Below are 16,882 nucleotides of genomic sequence, written 5' to 3'. Positions count from 1 at the left end.
GACTTTTGTCCATTAGCATCCCTTAAATGGTACAACTGAAAGATTAGTAATTTCAAACTAAGATTTGAAACCAAATAACAGTGTTCAATTTTGCGATATTTCTCAAAATGACTTGTTAATTTCTGAGTCTATACGTGACAATGTATGACACCACAATAGTATAACAACTGAATTGCTCAAGCTAGCAGACTCTCTCTCAAGCAGGTGACAAAAAGTTCAATTCCGTGACTTCCATCATCAGTGAAGGGGTTCATCTCATCTCATTATCTCTAGCCGCTTTATCCTTCTACAGGGTCGCAGGCAAGCTGGAGCCTATCCCAGCTGACTATGGGCGAAAGGCGGAGTACACCCTGGACAAGTCGCCAGGTCATCACAGGGCTGACACATAGACACAGACAACCATTCACACTCACATTCACACCTACGGTCAATTTAGAGTCACCAGTTAACCTAATCTGCATGTCTTTGGACTGTGGGGGAAACCGGAGCACCCGGAGGAAACCCACGCGGACACGGGGAGAACATGCAAACTCCACACAGAAAGGCCCTCACCAGCCCCGGGGCTCGAACCCAGGACCTTCTTGCTGTGAGGCGACAGCGCTAACCACTACACCACCGTGCCGCCCAGTGAAGGGGTTGATTAGCCTTATCTCCACGTTCCACTAGTGATCATAAGGGGGTTGCACAGGCACATGATTGAGTGGCCTTTGATGCTGAGGAAGTTGGAGCATTCCAAATGTCCACAGTTGCAGTGGGGACCGACTCTCCATTGTTCTCAAGCTGTGGTTATTCCACTGGTTCACAAACTCATCCACAGATCTGTTTATTCTAGGATGATAAACATGGTGAAGAGCTGTAATGTGAAGAGGGTTAGTGCTGTCTAAAAGTCCAGAATTTTCCATAAAGAGGAAAAGGTCTTTATAGTATCCTGACACAACCCTATTTACTTCTGCCCACAATCTTTCGATTCTTTGATTATGCACGCTACGTCCAACCATGAAACTTCCTCTGTTTGTTCCTCGATTCTGAATTATGAACCGTGCAACATGCTGGTTCTCGCTACCAGCATCTCCCCTGACATGATGTGGCAGTCCAAATACATCGACAGCACCCTGGAAAAGATGCAAGGCAGTCGATGCTCGGTTGTCTGTGCAACATCTCAGGAAGGTAATGCAGCGACTGTAGCCATCAACTGCTCCGTGATACACAAATCCCCATGGATTTAACTTGTGGTTTGTGTCAATATGCCTTAAATAAGAAGAAATGTGTTATTATTATTGTAATAAACCACAATGGATGTACATAAAAATGTAACTTCATTTACTTTGCTGTACGACTATTTCTACTTGGTAATAATGGTGTTCCAACCCCCCCCCCCCCCCACACACACACACACAAGGAGGCACAGGTTCGACTCCTGTGGCCCTTTGCTGTGCGTCTCACCCTCTTCCTGTCTCCTCTACAGCTGCCCTATCAAGTAAAAGCAAAAAGCCCCACCCCAAAAAAAAATTAAAAAGAAAAAAATATTCCAACCCCAGAGATTGTGGAAATGTTTACATTTTTAAACATTACTGCACATTTTCATGTATATTTTACATACATAATGTAGTTTTGGCCCTCCTAAATGCTTGTATCAATCTTAATGAATTGCGTCACTGACCAGCTAAAACAACACATACCACACTTGATTTGGGGCAGAGACATTGTGGACCCTCCGTTGAATTGCCCTCCGTCCTCTCAAGGCTCGCCCCACTGGATCTACTGTTCTTAAACGCTCTCGTACCCGCCAACGCTAAACTTTGATTCCTCTCAAACTACCAGTGACATAGGTCAATCCAGAACCGGGGGTTTGTCTGAGAATCTCAGCAATAAGTCGATCTAGATCAACATTTGCAATGTCAGTGAAACTCCCATAGTCCACCAGACCAAGTTGTGTCCTGTGGTTGGACAGTGTTCGGATGTTTACAGACAGCATCTGAGATATGGCCATCCAGCTAAATCCTAGGTCCCGCATGTGAATCAGCTGAGCAGCTGGTATGTTGTACCTTCAAAGAGAAACAATGAAATAAAAAACAAATCTGTTACTGTGTCATTTCACATAGTGTGAATAAATTGTCTTATTACTTTGCAGCCTATAATCATATTTAGGTAATAATCAATTATAATAAGCTTGTAACATGTATTGAGTAGAGATTACTCTTGGCCTGCATCAGCCTCCATCCCCATACATTTTTTTTTTAAATTTTAACATTACTGACCTTGGCCTTCCTCTCTGAGATGCAGAATGTGTGCCCATGCCATGCACTTGTCCATTAGCGTTCAGTTATATCCACCAACATCTCCCTTAGAGACTCGTAAATTCCTTCCAGAATGACGCATAATGTTCTTTCAGCAAAGTTTTGTTGAAAATTATTACTCACAAGCTCTACAGTATGAATGTCGCAATAATGTACATATGATCCTCAAGGTGACGCAATACAGTCTCCAAACTGTTAGTGTCATTTGGAGTACAACCCCGATTCCAAAAAAGTTGGGACAAAGTACAAATTGTAAATAAAACAGAATGCAATAATTTACAAATCTCAAAAACTGATATTGTATTCACAATAGAACATAGACAACATATCAAATGTCGAAAGTGAGACATTTTGAAAGTTCATGCCAAATATTGGCTCATTTGAAATTTCATGACAGCAACACATCTCAAAAAAGTTGGGACAGGGGCAATAAGAGGCTGGAAAAGTTGAAGGTACAAAAAAGGAACAGCTGGAGGACCAAACTGCAACTCATTAGGTCAACTGGCAATAGGTCATTAACATGACTGGGTATAAAAAAGAGCATCTTGGAGTGGCAGCGGCTCTCAGAAGTAAAGATGGGAAGAGGATCACCAATCCCCTTAATTCTGCCCCGACAAATAGTGGAGCAATATCAGAAAGGAGTTCAACAGTGTAAAATTGCAAAGAGTTTGAACATATCATCATCTACAGTGCATAATATCATCAAAAGATTCAGAGAATCTGGAAGAATCTCTGTGCATAAGGGTCAAGGCTGGAAAACCATACTGGGTGCCTGTGATCTTCGGACACTTAGACGGCACTGCATCACATACAGGCATGCTTCTGTATTGGAAATCATAAAATGGGCTCAGGAAGATTTCCAGAGAACATTATCTGTGAACACAATTCACCGTGCCATCCGCCGTTGCCAGCTAAAACTCTATAGTTCAAAGGAGAAGCCATATCTAAACATGATCCAGAAGCGCAGACGTCTTCTCTGGGCCAAGGCTCATTTAAAATGGACTGTGGCAAAGTGGAAAACTGTTCTGTGGTCAGACGAATCAAAATTTGAAGTTCTTTATGGAAATCAGGGATGCCGTGTAATTCGGACTAAAGAGGAGAAGGACGACCCAAGTTGTTATCAGCGCTCAGTTCAGAAGCCTGCATCTCTGATGGTATGGGGTTGCATTAGTGCGTGTGGCATGGGCAGCTTACACATCTGGAAAGACACCATCAATGCTGAAAGGTATATCCAGGTTCTAGAGCAACATATGCTCCCATCCAGACGACGTCTCTTTCAGGGAAGACCTTGCATTTTCCAACATGACAATGCCAAACCACATACTGCATCAATTGCAGCATCATAGCTGCGTAGAAGAAGGGTCCGGGTACTGAACTGGCCAGCCTGCAGTCCAGATCTTTCACCCATAGAAAACATTTGGCGCATCATAAAACGGAAGTTATGACAAAAAAGACCTAAGACAGTTGAGCAACTAGAATCCTGCATTAGACAAGAATGGGTTAACATTCCTATCCCTAAACTTGAGCAACTTGTCTCCTCAGTCCCCAGACATTTACAGACTGTTGTAAAGAGAAAAGGGGATGTCTCACAGTGGTAAACATGGCCTTGTCCCAACTTTTTTGAGATGTGTTGTTGTCATGAAATTTAAAATCACCTAATTTTTCTCTTTAAATGATACATTTTCTCAGTTTAAACATTTGATATGTCATCTATGTTTTATTCTGAATAAAATATGGAATTTCGAAACTTCCACATCATTGCATTCCGTTTTTATTTACAATTTGTACTTTGTCCCAACTTTTTTGGAATCGGGGTTGTACAACCTATAGCAAAAAAGTTTTCTAGTTCAGCAAAATACTGGAAAATTTCTATTGATGCCATTTTGTAAAGCCAGTGAATTCAGAAGGCTAACACTTTGATGAAAAGGATACAAGATATTCAAAGTTTCATTCAATATATTCAAAGTTTCATTCCATATATTCAGGGTTTCATTCCATATATCCAAGTGTTTCCCAGCTGAGCGTACGACACACCTGTCAACCCTCCCGTTTTTCCCGGGAAATCCCTTATTTTGACTTATTTCCCGCTGTCTTCCCGTTTTTTTTTTTCCCCGAAAATATCCCGTATTTTGACATTATATAAAAGTCCCGTATTTTCACAATATAAAAAAGTCGGTAGGTCCAGAATTCATGACACGCCTCTGACAGGAGTTTACAGCAGGAAGTCGGGCCATGAATTCACGTCCCCGCCCTCTCAGGCATCAGTAATTACAGAACTCCGTCCGGAGGCGAGGCTGAACAAGTGATTCGGTCCAGTGTTGCCAGATTGGGAGGTTTCCCGCCCAAGTTGGGCGGTTTCAAGTGCATTTTGGCGGGTTTTGAACATAATTTGGGCTGGAAAACGTCAGCAGTATCTGGCAACACTGATTAGGTCTGAGGTGAAGATGGCGATGGGCGGCACGGTGGTGTAGTGGTTAGCGCTGTCGCCTCACAGCAAGAAGGTCCGGGTTCGAGCCCCATGGCCAGCGAGGGCCTTTCTGTGCGGAGTTTGCATGTTCTCCCCGTGTCCGCGTGGGTTTCCTCCGGGTGCTCCGGTTTCCCCCACAGTCCAAAGACATGCAGGTTAGGTTAACTGGTGACTCTAAATTGACCGTAGGTGTGAATGTGAGCGTGAATGGTTGTCTGTGTCTATGTGTCAGCCCTGTGATGACCTGGCGACTTGTCCAGGGTGTACCCCGCCTTTCGCCCGTAGTCAGCTGGGATAGGCTCCAGCTTGCCTGCGACCCTGTAGAAGGATAAAGCGGCTAGAGATAATGAGATGAGATGAAGTTGGCAATGCTAATAGCTAAGAAAAACATTAGCCTCTCTTTCTTTGATTATTTCAACAAGTGCGTGGCTGGAATGTTCCCAGACTCTTCCATCGCAAAGAAATTTTCCATGGGGAAAACGAAAGCCTCCCAAATAATCAAAGGTAAGCTACACGTTTACATTATGTCCTGGCTAAGACCTCATAAATAGCCTAGTGTAAACTAATTGGTGTATTAACTGTTTTATCCACTCATTGTCTATTTTATTTTCTATCTGAAACTTACCCATTTTAAATCACTCTTGGTTTAATATCTTATATTACTCTTTATCTCTTTATTACTCTATCTATCTATCTATCTATCTATCTATCTATCTATCTATCTATCTATCTATCTATCTATCTATCTATCTATCTATCTATCTAGTGTTCCGAGGCCATGACTATGGTAAAACCATAATAAATTGCAATGGAATTGAATTTACTGACTGGTTATATAATGACCTTTCTTATTTTAACATAAGATACGTATTTTAGCCCTTAATTTGGGAAATAACTGGTACCACTGAAAGCAAATAAAAATAATTGTATAGTTTATTCACAAATGCACTCTATAAACCATAAGCATATTGAGTTTGTGTCTTGGCTATCACCAACATGCACCAGAGTACAGGAAATCACAAATACTAGAGAGAAAATTGCCCCCCATTCAACTACACACCCACTTTTGGTGAAGGGTATGACTTTCCGAAATTTTCCCTTATTTTGAGTTAAAAATCTGGGAAATATCCCTTTTTTTCAAACCTCAAAGTTGACAGGTATGGCGTACGACAGTTTCTGCCCCAGCTCCCGGCAGCGCCTCTCGCCACGTACGACAGTTTCCGCCCCAGCTCCCGGCAGCGCCTCTCACCGCGTACAACAGTTTCCGCCCCAGCTCCAGGCACATGCGCAGTCTCTCTAGCCCGCCCTCGCACATACAGTTTCCGCCCCAGCTCCTGGTTTATGAAACGACCAAATGCTCCCGCCCATAGACATCCTAATACATAGACGGAGCATCCAATGTAAATTCTAAAAGCGCTGACGAGACGCGGGGCCGCCATCTTGGAGTGGTGATCCGCTGCACTCAGTGTAATACTAAATACATTAGATATAAACAGCTTAACGTTTTTCTATCGGTTACAACCACCAATCTGTTGCAAATAAAATGCGGTTTTAACAATCTAAATCCATTATAATGATTCAAATGTGTGTATGTTTTCTTTAAATAGATTGTTAAGAACATATCAAAGGGGAAATTAATCTAGTCAGTGAATTTATAAGAGCCTTTTACATCCTTCAACACAATCTGACACTCCCTTTAGCAAAGCTGATGTATTCAGAGTGAGTGGGGCACTTTGTTTGGTATGTAGGACAATGTGTGATGACCATATATTGACCACAAACATTTTTTTTTGTTTTAAAGCATATAAAAACATTTATTTATAACAAATTAATGTCAAACATAAAAAATATAACAATGTAGTAAATAAATAAAAAAGGTAGTATATGAATAAACATTTAATAACAATATATTAGCATACAACATTAAAACATCACTCGTGAAACCACTTATCACATTTACAGCAGGCCACCCATTCCTCCATTGCCTTTCGGTCACTTGCATCCCCCATACACCCCCTTGCAGACAGTATAGGAGCCACTTTCCTGTACTCTCTGCAAATGAGGGGTGCAACCTTTTTTGGCTTTTGTGGCAGAGGAGCATGCTGTCTGTGGTGGTGGTCAGACAGAGTGGTGGCAGAGGGGCATGCTGTCTGTGGTGGTGGTCACATAGAGTGGTGGCAGAGGAGCTGTGGTGGTGGTCAGACAGAGTGGTGGACTAAAAGCCCTGAAAGAGCACTGTTCCGCACAGCCTCTTCCTCGTGCTTTTTTCTGAAGCTCGATAGAGGCGAGCTTAGCGATGTGGTGCAGCCTTATCTTTAAAAATGCAGACACTACCAGGGCTATAAAATCATAGTGGTGGTTGTCTATGCCAAACTGTGTCTCGTCAATGTGTGACCCCAGCATGAAGACATCCTCTGACCCAATTTCCCCTCTGACGATGTGAAGGACTCCTTCCACCTTAGGAGCCCGAACTTGCATTGAAGTAGCTTAGATCACCCTCTCTGCAGCTCTTAGCACCTTATAATAATTAAAATAGTAATTATCATAATGCTTAAAGACATTTTACAGAACAGAGAACATAATAATTTTAGTATTCAAAGACTAACAGAGGCGGCACGGTGGTGTAGTGGTTAGCGCTGTCGCCTCACAGCAAGAAGGTCCTGGGTTCGAGCCCCGTGGCCGGCGAGGGCCTTTCTGTGCGGAGTTTGCATGTTCTCCCCGTGTCCACGTGGGTTTCCTCCGGGTGCTCCGGTTTCCCCCACAGTCCAAAGACATGCAGGTTAGGTTAACTGGTGACTCTAAATTGACCGTAGGTGTGAATGTGAGTGTGAATGGTTGTCTGTGTCTATGTGTCAGCCCTGTGATGACCTGGCGACTTGTCCAGGGTGTACCCCGCCTTTCGCCCGTAGTCAGCTGGGATAGGCTCCAGCTTGCCTGTGACCCTGTAGAACAGGATAAAGCGGCTAGAGATAATGAGATGAGATGAGATGAGAAGACTAACAGGTACAAAAAAAAAGATAAAATCAAACCTTCACTGTGCCTAATGACGGAATCACTAGTCTGCCGTTGTTCTTCAGTGTTAGAAGATGGAAGTTCTTGTCAAACGAAGCTGGCACAGCATCTCTAACCAAGCTCCATCAGCACACATTACAGGACAGCCTGTGAAGAACCTTCCTTACAACAAATCCTGCTACATACAACACAGCATTTTCCACCAGTCCACCAAAACGAGTGGGAAGATAGCTATGGTCGGAAACAAGGGCTGAAATGTTAGCAAATGGAGATGGAAACTCTTCAACACTTTCCACAGTGGACATCTCCACAGCAGACAGGGACATGGTCTCGTCAAGGGCTGCCACATTTCCAGTCTCACTGGGTGAGACTCCACACCGAACCATGAGGCGACGGAAGATGGCCTGGAACTGGTGTGCAGTGGGATTGTTGTTACATCCACCTTGTAAGGAAAACAATCACAACATACATACATTATTCATAAAACATAAAGATATTCATTTGGCATATCTGAAAAAGATCAACCCTACCCGACGCTCTGATGGAATTAAATAGTAGCTCCAAGTGGTCCTGGCTAAACCTGTACGTAAGCACGTAGCGCTGAACCTGGAGCAGTTCCGGAATCATCTGCATGAGAGTGTCAATATTGATGACGAATCCTATGACTGACAAGTACCTGCAAGTGAATATAGTTGCATTACTCTGACAATAGTGAAACAAGACACTCCTTGGAAGCACCATGTGATTTTGTTCATACAAAGGAGCATCTTACGAACACGATGCATAATAGAACAATGGCGCATCTTACGAACTCGATGCATACGGGAACAACAGAGCATCTGAGGAACTTGATGCATAAGGAAACAACAGAGCATCCAAGGAACTCGATGCATATGCGAACTGTGCAGTGAACTTAACACACACTACTTAATTGACCTCTTAGACCGGTGAAGGGGAACTCCATCTTTTGTCACCAAAGTGAGCAAGTACTCCCTAGCTCTTGACAAAAATGCTTTCCGCTCCATCCAATTAACAGCACTCAAAGGAGCTTTGTATCCTTTGGCACGAGGATTATGTCCATTCAATGTGTCAAAGAGCCTGTCAATAATCTACAAAAACATATCGGTAACCATAAGGTATCAGGTACATTGTTTAAACACACACTATACTGACTTTACACACATTCACTCCTCTACACTCGCACACACACATAGCTTTTGGCCTTTAATGTAGTATTTGCTTGACTTCCTTCTTTCCTGTACTACAGTTACACCGGATGGATGGGCATGCACTAATTAAAAAACAAACAAACAAAAAGGTACTTGGTTCTAGTATTAGTAATTGTATTACCTCAATGAATTCTGCTGTTGCCTCACAGTCTTTAAACTGAGGGTAGCCAAGATCCCTCATTGTGCAGAGAGCCACTGACACAGAGCGACTCAGTGCTTGTGCAGCCAGGTTCACCCTCATTTTGCTTTTTTCAAAGTAGATATGCTTGTCTGTAAGCTTATTGGCAGCATGCAGTCCATCCTTTTTTTGCAATTCATGGAGATGATTGATGTACCTCCAATGGATCTGCCCGGTGGATTTGCCAATTGGACTGTATGCCTGTAGAATAAGAATCGGTCACTGGACTGCACTGTACAAACTGCAAAATAAAAACTTCATCTTTTTAAAGTTATCAAGATATTGCGGTCTGTCCATTTCACAGTTATGGCTGGATGTGATGATCACATCACATCCAGCCATAACTGTGAAATGGACAGACTGCAATATCTTGATAACTTTTAGCAGCAGAGGCATAACTTGTGCAAATAGGTCTACAACAATCCTCATTTACCTGCAACATATTACGTGTCAACTTGAGCATGTGGCAAGCATCCATGATTACAAATACTTTCTCGCCAGTCACCGGGTGTGGGAAACTGGTTTGAAGTGGCTCTCGTGGGTCCCCCTTCAGGTCACACCCAAGTTGGTTGCACATGCTGACATTCGAGGCATGCCCATCCATTGTAACGCATACCACCCGAATACCACGTGCATGCAGCTCCTCCAAAGCCTGACTGAGAGAACCCCTTGTGGTTCTGGAGAGAGAGACTTGGTCAGGAAGTATGCAATGGGAGCCTTCCAATATCCTTGTAGGCCAACCACCATGAACACAAGGGCCTCCGTAGCAACATCAGTCTCACTGTTTCCATCACCCATGTCTACAAAACCAGACATTGACTCCATATGTGGATTATACTGCACATGTTTTTTGATGGACATGGCATCCAACATGAGAGAAACGCATCCATATGTAGCCGGGTCTTCCTGACATCGTCTCTCCAGCATATCCATCATCAGTTTGTTCAGGCCAGGCTTGGCATCCACTGAGCGCAACCACCTGTTAAAATAATGATAAAAAGCTTTAACGTGTTATATCAGTATGCAAGGGATAATGGACACACCATTCAAATATCTAAAAATGAATTCATATTCGAGTTTGTACCTACCTTTGCAATGTTTTTGGATGTGGGAGGGGGAAATGTCGAATCTCTCTGAGATATCGGTATGCTTTTGGACCATGAAGATGGAGTGTCAGAGCAAACTCTCTGCAGACCTCTCATGGCCCTGCTTTGGAACGAAGTCCAACTTAAGATCTGAAATGTTTTGAGCAAAGTAGAATTAGTCCCCTTCAGATATAAACCAAGTATATTCTAGTTTAAAAATGTGCATGATTTTCTAAGTGCTCATCTTTTCTTACCCGAGTAGAATGAAAGCTTCTCACTGAGCTCTTCATTAATGAGGTTCTTTTCCCTCAAATCCCCCAAAAGACTCTTCACTGTCATCTTTGCCCTCTTTTCTCTGGAGATGGCATTCTTTCGCTCTCGCTCCAGACTTTCTACTCTTGCCAAGGCTTCATTGAGTTTGGTCTTAAGAGCAGGAGGAGACGCAGGCAAGGAATAGCTATGGTCCTAGAAGAAAGAGGGATGAACATGGTATGAGTAATTTTTCACTTCACAAATATCACCTTGATACCACTAGTTTATGGCTCACATCCACATTCTTTCTAGTAGTCATCACATATAAAAACAAGTTATTTTTGAGTGTGCCAAATGAGTTGTGGCAAAACAAGTGAGATTTTAATATGTCCAGAAACATTAAGATATGACATTTAAATTAGAAATACTCACATCATTAGGCTGAGGTTGTGGGTGTGAGGTTGCCATTTCTGGGGAATCTTCAAAGGCCACATACAGGCTTTCTTCAGCTCTTCTGGCGGTAGATGTAGCCCTGCCCTTCACCAACTGAATTGAAGAAACATCATGAATAATACAATATATAAAAGGATAGGTTTGTTTGACAATATAATGTTTACATGTATGAATGCTAAGAGCCTTATGGTGATACATCCACTTTTTGGAGGTGAACCGGGAAGCTGAAAAGGGATGGAATAGCTCCATGACGTAGTCGGACAATCTGACCTGTCCGGTCAAAATCAGCCTGCTTAAAATGTTGACTGCAGACTATTGAATGGTCACTTGCAGTAAATCCTTCTCTCCTCAAAGCCACTTCCCACTTCTTCCTCAAGTCTTTGTCCTTGGGAAACCTTCAAAAGTGTCAAGAGCTTGATGACGATGTAAGTGCTAGTTCATTGTGCTGTGGTTTAGTAAAAACAAAGTTGTGGTGTTACGTGGTAGTAAACTCAATCTCCCATGTATGAGAAACAATTTGTTCGCTCACTTCTACTCGAAAAGATCATGGAATGAGATGGCGAAGTGTAATCTTGTAGCATTTCCTCTACTGTTATTTACAGGTTACTTTAACCGACAAACTATTTTTTTTGAAACCGAGAAAAATTTGACAGGTTAACGTAGGTTAACAGCTCTACCCCTAACACAATCTAGACTGTACATTTATACCCGTTGGCGTTCACAATCATCATAATTTCTTCATCATTTATTTCGACTTTATCATATTTAATTTCATTCATGTCTATTATTGTCATACTCTTATGTATTAGACTACTGCTACCTGATGACGATTTAAGTCTCTTAGCTCCTTCTTAGCTCTGGTAATATACTATTAAAAAAAAAAAAAAAACTATTTAAAAAAAACAACAAATAGTACGGTAATGTTAAATCTTACTTGTGAAAAGTAATCCCCCTGCTTCTGTTTGAAACGGTTCGCTCGTTTGAGCAGGAGTATGCTGAGCACCAGCCTGGCATCTTGTCTCTTGTCTTCTTCTTCAGTCGTGCAGTAATAGATGGTACTTTTTTTTAAATTATTTCCCAAAACATTCAAAATACAAACAAATAGAGCACCATATATATACAGATCCAAAAACATCAAAATAGTAAAATACACACATAGCAATAAATTAAAAAATATGAACAAGAAAGGAGTTACTTAACTATCTTTACATATGTTAATCGAGTAAATCAAAGTCATCCAAAAAAGATATAAAATAACCAACATCCTTATTTTCAACTAACTTTAGAGATTTGGCAAAAAGCTTGAGGTCATTCTTCCAGTGTGTAACATAAGGTTTAGTTTTTAAAAAAACGACATTTGTGAATAAAGTGTTTACCTAAAAGTAGTAAATTATTAATACCATATTCAATTTTGTTATTATTTAAAAACACTCCAAATTTAATTTCTTTAATGGATAAAGGGGCAAACTGAATCCCCCTAGACTAATAGACGGTACCTTGATATCTCGCGCTTTCTCACCACTCCAAGATGGCGACCGTATTTCTCGCGTCAGAACAGCCAACTCTCCGTCTATGTATTAGGATGGCTATGCTCCCGCCAGCCCGAGCGCTGCAACAGCTGATGATGACGTAGACGACCCACAGCCAAGCACCAGTGATGTCAGCGGTCACTAAATTTTGCATTTTGCTATGTTTTACATTTGTATTTTGGTATGTTTCAAACTAAAATGTTTTCTATTTTTCATACCTGTATTTTGTATTTTTTGTTTTGCACATATTAAACGAATTGTACTGTACGCAGTGTAGTATGCAGTGTTTGACCAAATAATGAGCCAAGGTAATGAAATAAGAAAATGTTGATAAAATAAGACTTTAAGATAATTACAATATCATTACACATCACAATATACTTACATTATATACATCCATTCCTTGTGTTCCTTGGCCCAAGCTATTCTCTTCCTCTTGTTGTTCTTCCTTAGAAGTGGCTTCTTTGCAGCAATTCGACCATAAAGTTCAGATTCACGCAGTCTTCTCTGAACAGTTGATGTTGAGATGTGTGTGATACTTGAACTCTGTGAAGCATTTAGGTGGGCTCTTATCTGGGGTGCTGTTAACTTGCGGTTTCTGAGGCTGGTAACTCTGATGAACTTATCCTGTGCAACAGAGGTAACCCTAGTTACCTCTATAATCCTTTCCTGGGGTGGTCCTGATGAGAGCCAGTTTCATCATAACATTTGATGGTCTTTGTGACTGCACCTGGGGATACTTTCAAAGTTCTTGAAATTTTTCGGACTGACTGACCTTCATTTCTTAAAGTAATGATGGACTGTCGTTTTTCTTTACTTAGTTGAGTAGTTCTTGGCATAATATGGATGAGAACAGGACTCAAATAGGACCACTCACTGTATACCAACTCTACCTCTTCATAACACAACTGATGGTCTCAAACACATTAAGAGGTCAAGAAATTAAAGAAATTAACTCTTGACAAGGCACAGCTGTAAACTGAAAGCCATTCCAGGTGACTACCTCGTAAAGCTGACTGAGAAAATGCCAAGATGTGCAAAGCTGTCATCTAAGCAAAAGGTGCCTACTTTGAATAATCTAAAATATAAAACATATTCTGATTTGATTAACACTTTTGTTCACCAAATAATTCCATATATTTCTTCATAATCTCGATGACTTTAGTATTAATCTACAATTCAGAAAATTTTAAAATAATGAAAAAACACTAAATTAGAGGGCGTTTCCAAACTTATATATAAAAATAAAAAGCCAGTATTTCACTGGGCTGCAACAAATTGCGAACGTCATTCGCGAGAGAGTTTCAAAAGTGTCTTGAAACATTTGTGGGGATTCTCAATTTCCTCGCATGAGTCGCAAAGTGTCGCTCCTTCATTGCTGAAATTTTGAATATGTTCAAAAAATTTGTGCAACAAAATTTCTCTCAAAATAGCTGCAAATGCGTTGCTGGTGTCGCAAAGCCATCACAAACCCTTCTCAAGTCAGGAAGTGAGGCTTCCTCTACTTCCCTGCCTGCCAAGGGAAAGTCGGGCTGTGACAGCCTGTGACTAGTTGGAGACACAATTGCTGTAAAATATGCGACTATCAATTCAGTGTGATTCCAAGTGAAAATTGTCGCTAATTCACATATTTTATCGCAATTGTTGTGTCTCCAACTAGTTGCGGGCTGTCACAGCCCAGTGAGATACTACCCTTATCCTGTCTTACTGGGTCGCAGGCAGCTATCTATGGGCGAGAGGCAGGGTACACCCTGGACAAATCGCCAGGTCATCGCAGGGCTGACACAGACAACCATTCACACTCACATTCACACCTACAGTCAATTTAGAGCCACCAATTAGCCTAACCTGCATGCCTTTGGACTGTGGGGGAAACCGGAGCATCCGGAGGAAACCCATGCAGACACAGGGAGAGCATGCAAACTCCACACAGAAAGGCCCTCAATGACTCACTGTGAGGCGACAGTGCTAACCACTACACCACCGTGCCACCCTGTGTGTGTGTCTGTCTGTGTATAAATAATGTATGTAGATACATGATGAAAAAGTCATTTCTGACATGATTGTTCATGTGAATGAGTGGTCTGATAAGTAGGGTGTGGAGCAGAATTGTGTGCAGGTTTTGTATTCTACAAGATGGAAGTGAGCATGCACTGCAGCATGGAGCTTCAACAGTAACAAGCCTGCTGTTCTTGTGTTAGGAAAAATAAGTGTTTGTTCCATGGGTACCTTGTTTCTGTTAGCTAATATTACTTTCTTTTGTTATGGGTGAACTGTGTTTATGGCCACTGTTTTGTAGCATGTATAATTTTCCTTTCAAATAGTGTTAATTTGGCGGCAAATTCCTTTCATCCCACTTGATGGGGCCGAATGTTCACTTTTTTAAAAAAATAAACTGGTCAGTGCCAGAGTTTGAATGACGACTGGCGCCATCATGTCAGTTTTAATGAGGAAGAACTCGCTGGGGGAACTATAGTCATTTGGATTTCATTGTAAAAGAGGGAAACTGACTGGAAGTGGGGTTTGCAGGAGAATTGTGTGCACGTTGTTTCATGTATTTTAGAAGATGAAGTGAACATAGAATGTGATTGTTTGGTGCGGAGTACTGACTGTGTTCAGTGCAGTCTGTCTGAGCAGCACACGCAACAGACTTCGGTTGTTTATTTCCCTTTAGTCTCTCAACATTCTCATGACAATGGCAGGAAAGCAGCAATCAATGATTGCATATCACATTCATAATGCTAACAAAGGCCAATGCTGGCAGTGTCCAGAATGACTCAAGTAGCAGTCGACGTTCTATTGAGGTATTTCACCTGACGTCACAGGGTCACGTGACGCCCCGGTGTCCACCATTTTGGACAGCAAGCTAGCTAATGTCAACAACAGTAGCTGGTATGTTACTGTAGCAATGTTTACGTTCAGTCATTTGGATGACTGTTAAAACCTTTCAGTCTCAAGTTTTTCCCTTTACTGGATTTACTAGTTTACTGAGCCAGCCGGCCCCGGAGCGCTAGCTAGCTAGCCAGCCAGCCAGCCGGCCCCGGAGCGCTAGCTAGCTAGCCAGCCGGCCCCGGAGCGCTAGCTAGCCAGCCAGCCAGCCGGCCCCGGAGCGCTAGCTAGCCAGCCAGCCAGCCGGCCCCGGAGCGCTAGCTAGTTAGCCAGCCAGCCGGCCGGCTCCGGAGCGCTAGCCAGCCATCCAGCCGGCTCCGGAGCGCTAGCCAGCCATCCAGCCGGCCCCGGAGCGCTAGCCAGCCAGCCGGCTCCGGAGCGCTAGCCAGCCAGCCAGCCGGCCCCGGAGCGCTAGCTAGCTAGCTAGCCAGCCAGCCAGCCGGCCCCGGAGCGCTAGCTAGCTAGCCAGCCAGCCAGCCGGCTCCGGAGTGTTAGCCATCCAGCCGGCCCCGGAGCGCTAGCTAGCTAGCCATCCAGCCGGCTCCGGAGCGCTAGCTAGCTAGCCAGCCATCCAGCCGGCTCCGGAGCGCTAGCCATCCAGCCGGCCCCGGAGCGCTAGCTAGCTAGCCATCCAGCCGGCTCCGGAGCGCTAGCCAGCCATCCAGCCGGCTCCGGAGCGGTAGCCAGCCATCCAGCCAGCTCCGGAGCGCTAGCCAGCCATCCAGCCGGCTCCGGAGCGCTAGCCAGCCATCCAGCCGGCTCCGGAGCGCTAGCTAGCCAGCCAGCCAGCCGGCTCCGGAGCGCTAGCTAGCCAGCCAGCCGGCTCCGGAGCGCTAGCTAGCCATCCAGCCGGCTCCGGAGCGCTAGCCAGCCATCCAGCCGGCTCCGGAGCGCTAGCCATCCATCCAGCCGGCTCCGGAGCGCTAGCCAGCCAGCCAGCCGGCTCCGGAGCGCTAGCCAGCCAGCCAGCCGGCTCCGGAGCGCTATAGCTAGCCAGCCAGCCCACCCCGGAGCGCGCTCAGTAAACTAGTAAATACAGTAAAGGAAAAACTTATAACGGGCCATGTCTCAACAGACTAAGAAGTTATTTCAATGACATTTAATAACATTTTGTTTATCCTGAGGACCGAAAGTAAATGAAAATGTGAACAAACCTTAGCTGTCAGTGAACAATCCTGGTGGAAGCAGGTAAACGTCGTTCTCTAAGCCTGCTAACCTCAATTTTTGCAAATACCTCTCCCTCTGCTCGCCCTGTAAATGCCCTACGTCGCTGGATAGTGAAGGTGTTTTCTGCATCTCGCTCCTTTTTCTTTTATGTTTTTCGTTTGTCGCCTTCCTCGCATTCAAACTGATTCGAGCCATGCCGTCCAAAATGGCAGTGTCACATGACTTGGTCACGTGAGTGAAATACCTCAATAAGAAGGGAGGGAGTTGAAGAGCGAGTCTGATTCCAAAATAAACTTACAGAAGGAAGACTGTATTTTTTGCCTT

The sequence above is a fragment of the Neoarius graeffei genome, chromosome 10, assembly GCF_027579695.1.
Source record: "Neoarius graeffei isolate fNeoGra1 chromosome 10, fNeoGra1.pri, whole genome shotgun sequence".
NCBI classification, from domain to species: domain Eukaryota; kingdom Metazoa; phylum Chordata; class Actinopteri; order Siluriformes; family Ariidae; genus Neoarius; species Neoarius graeffei.
Note: the sequence above shows the minus strand (reverse complement) of the source record.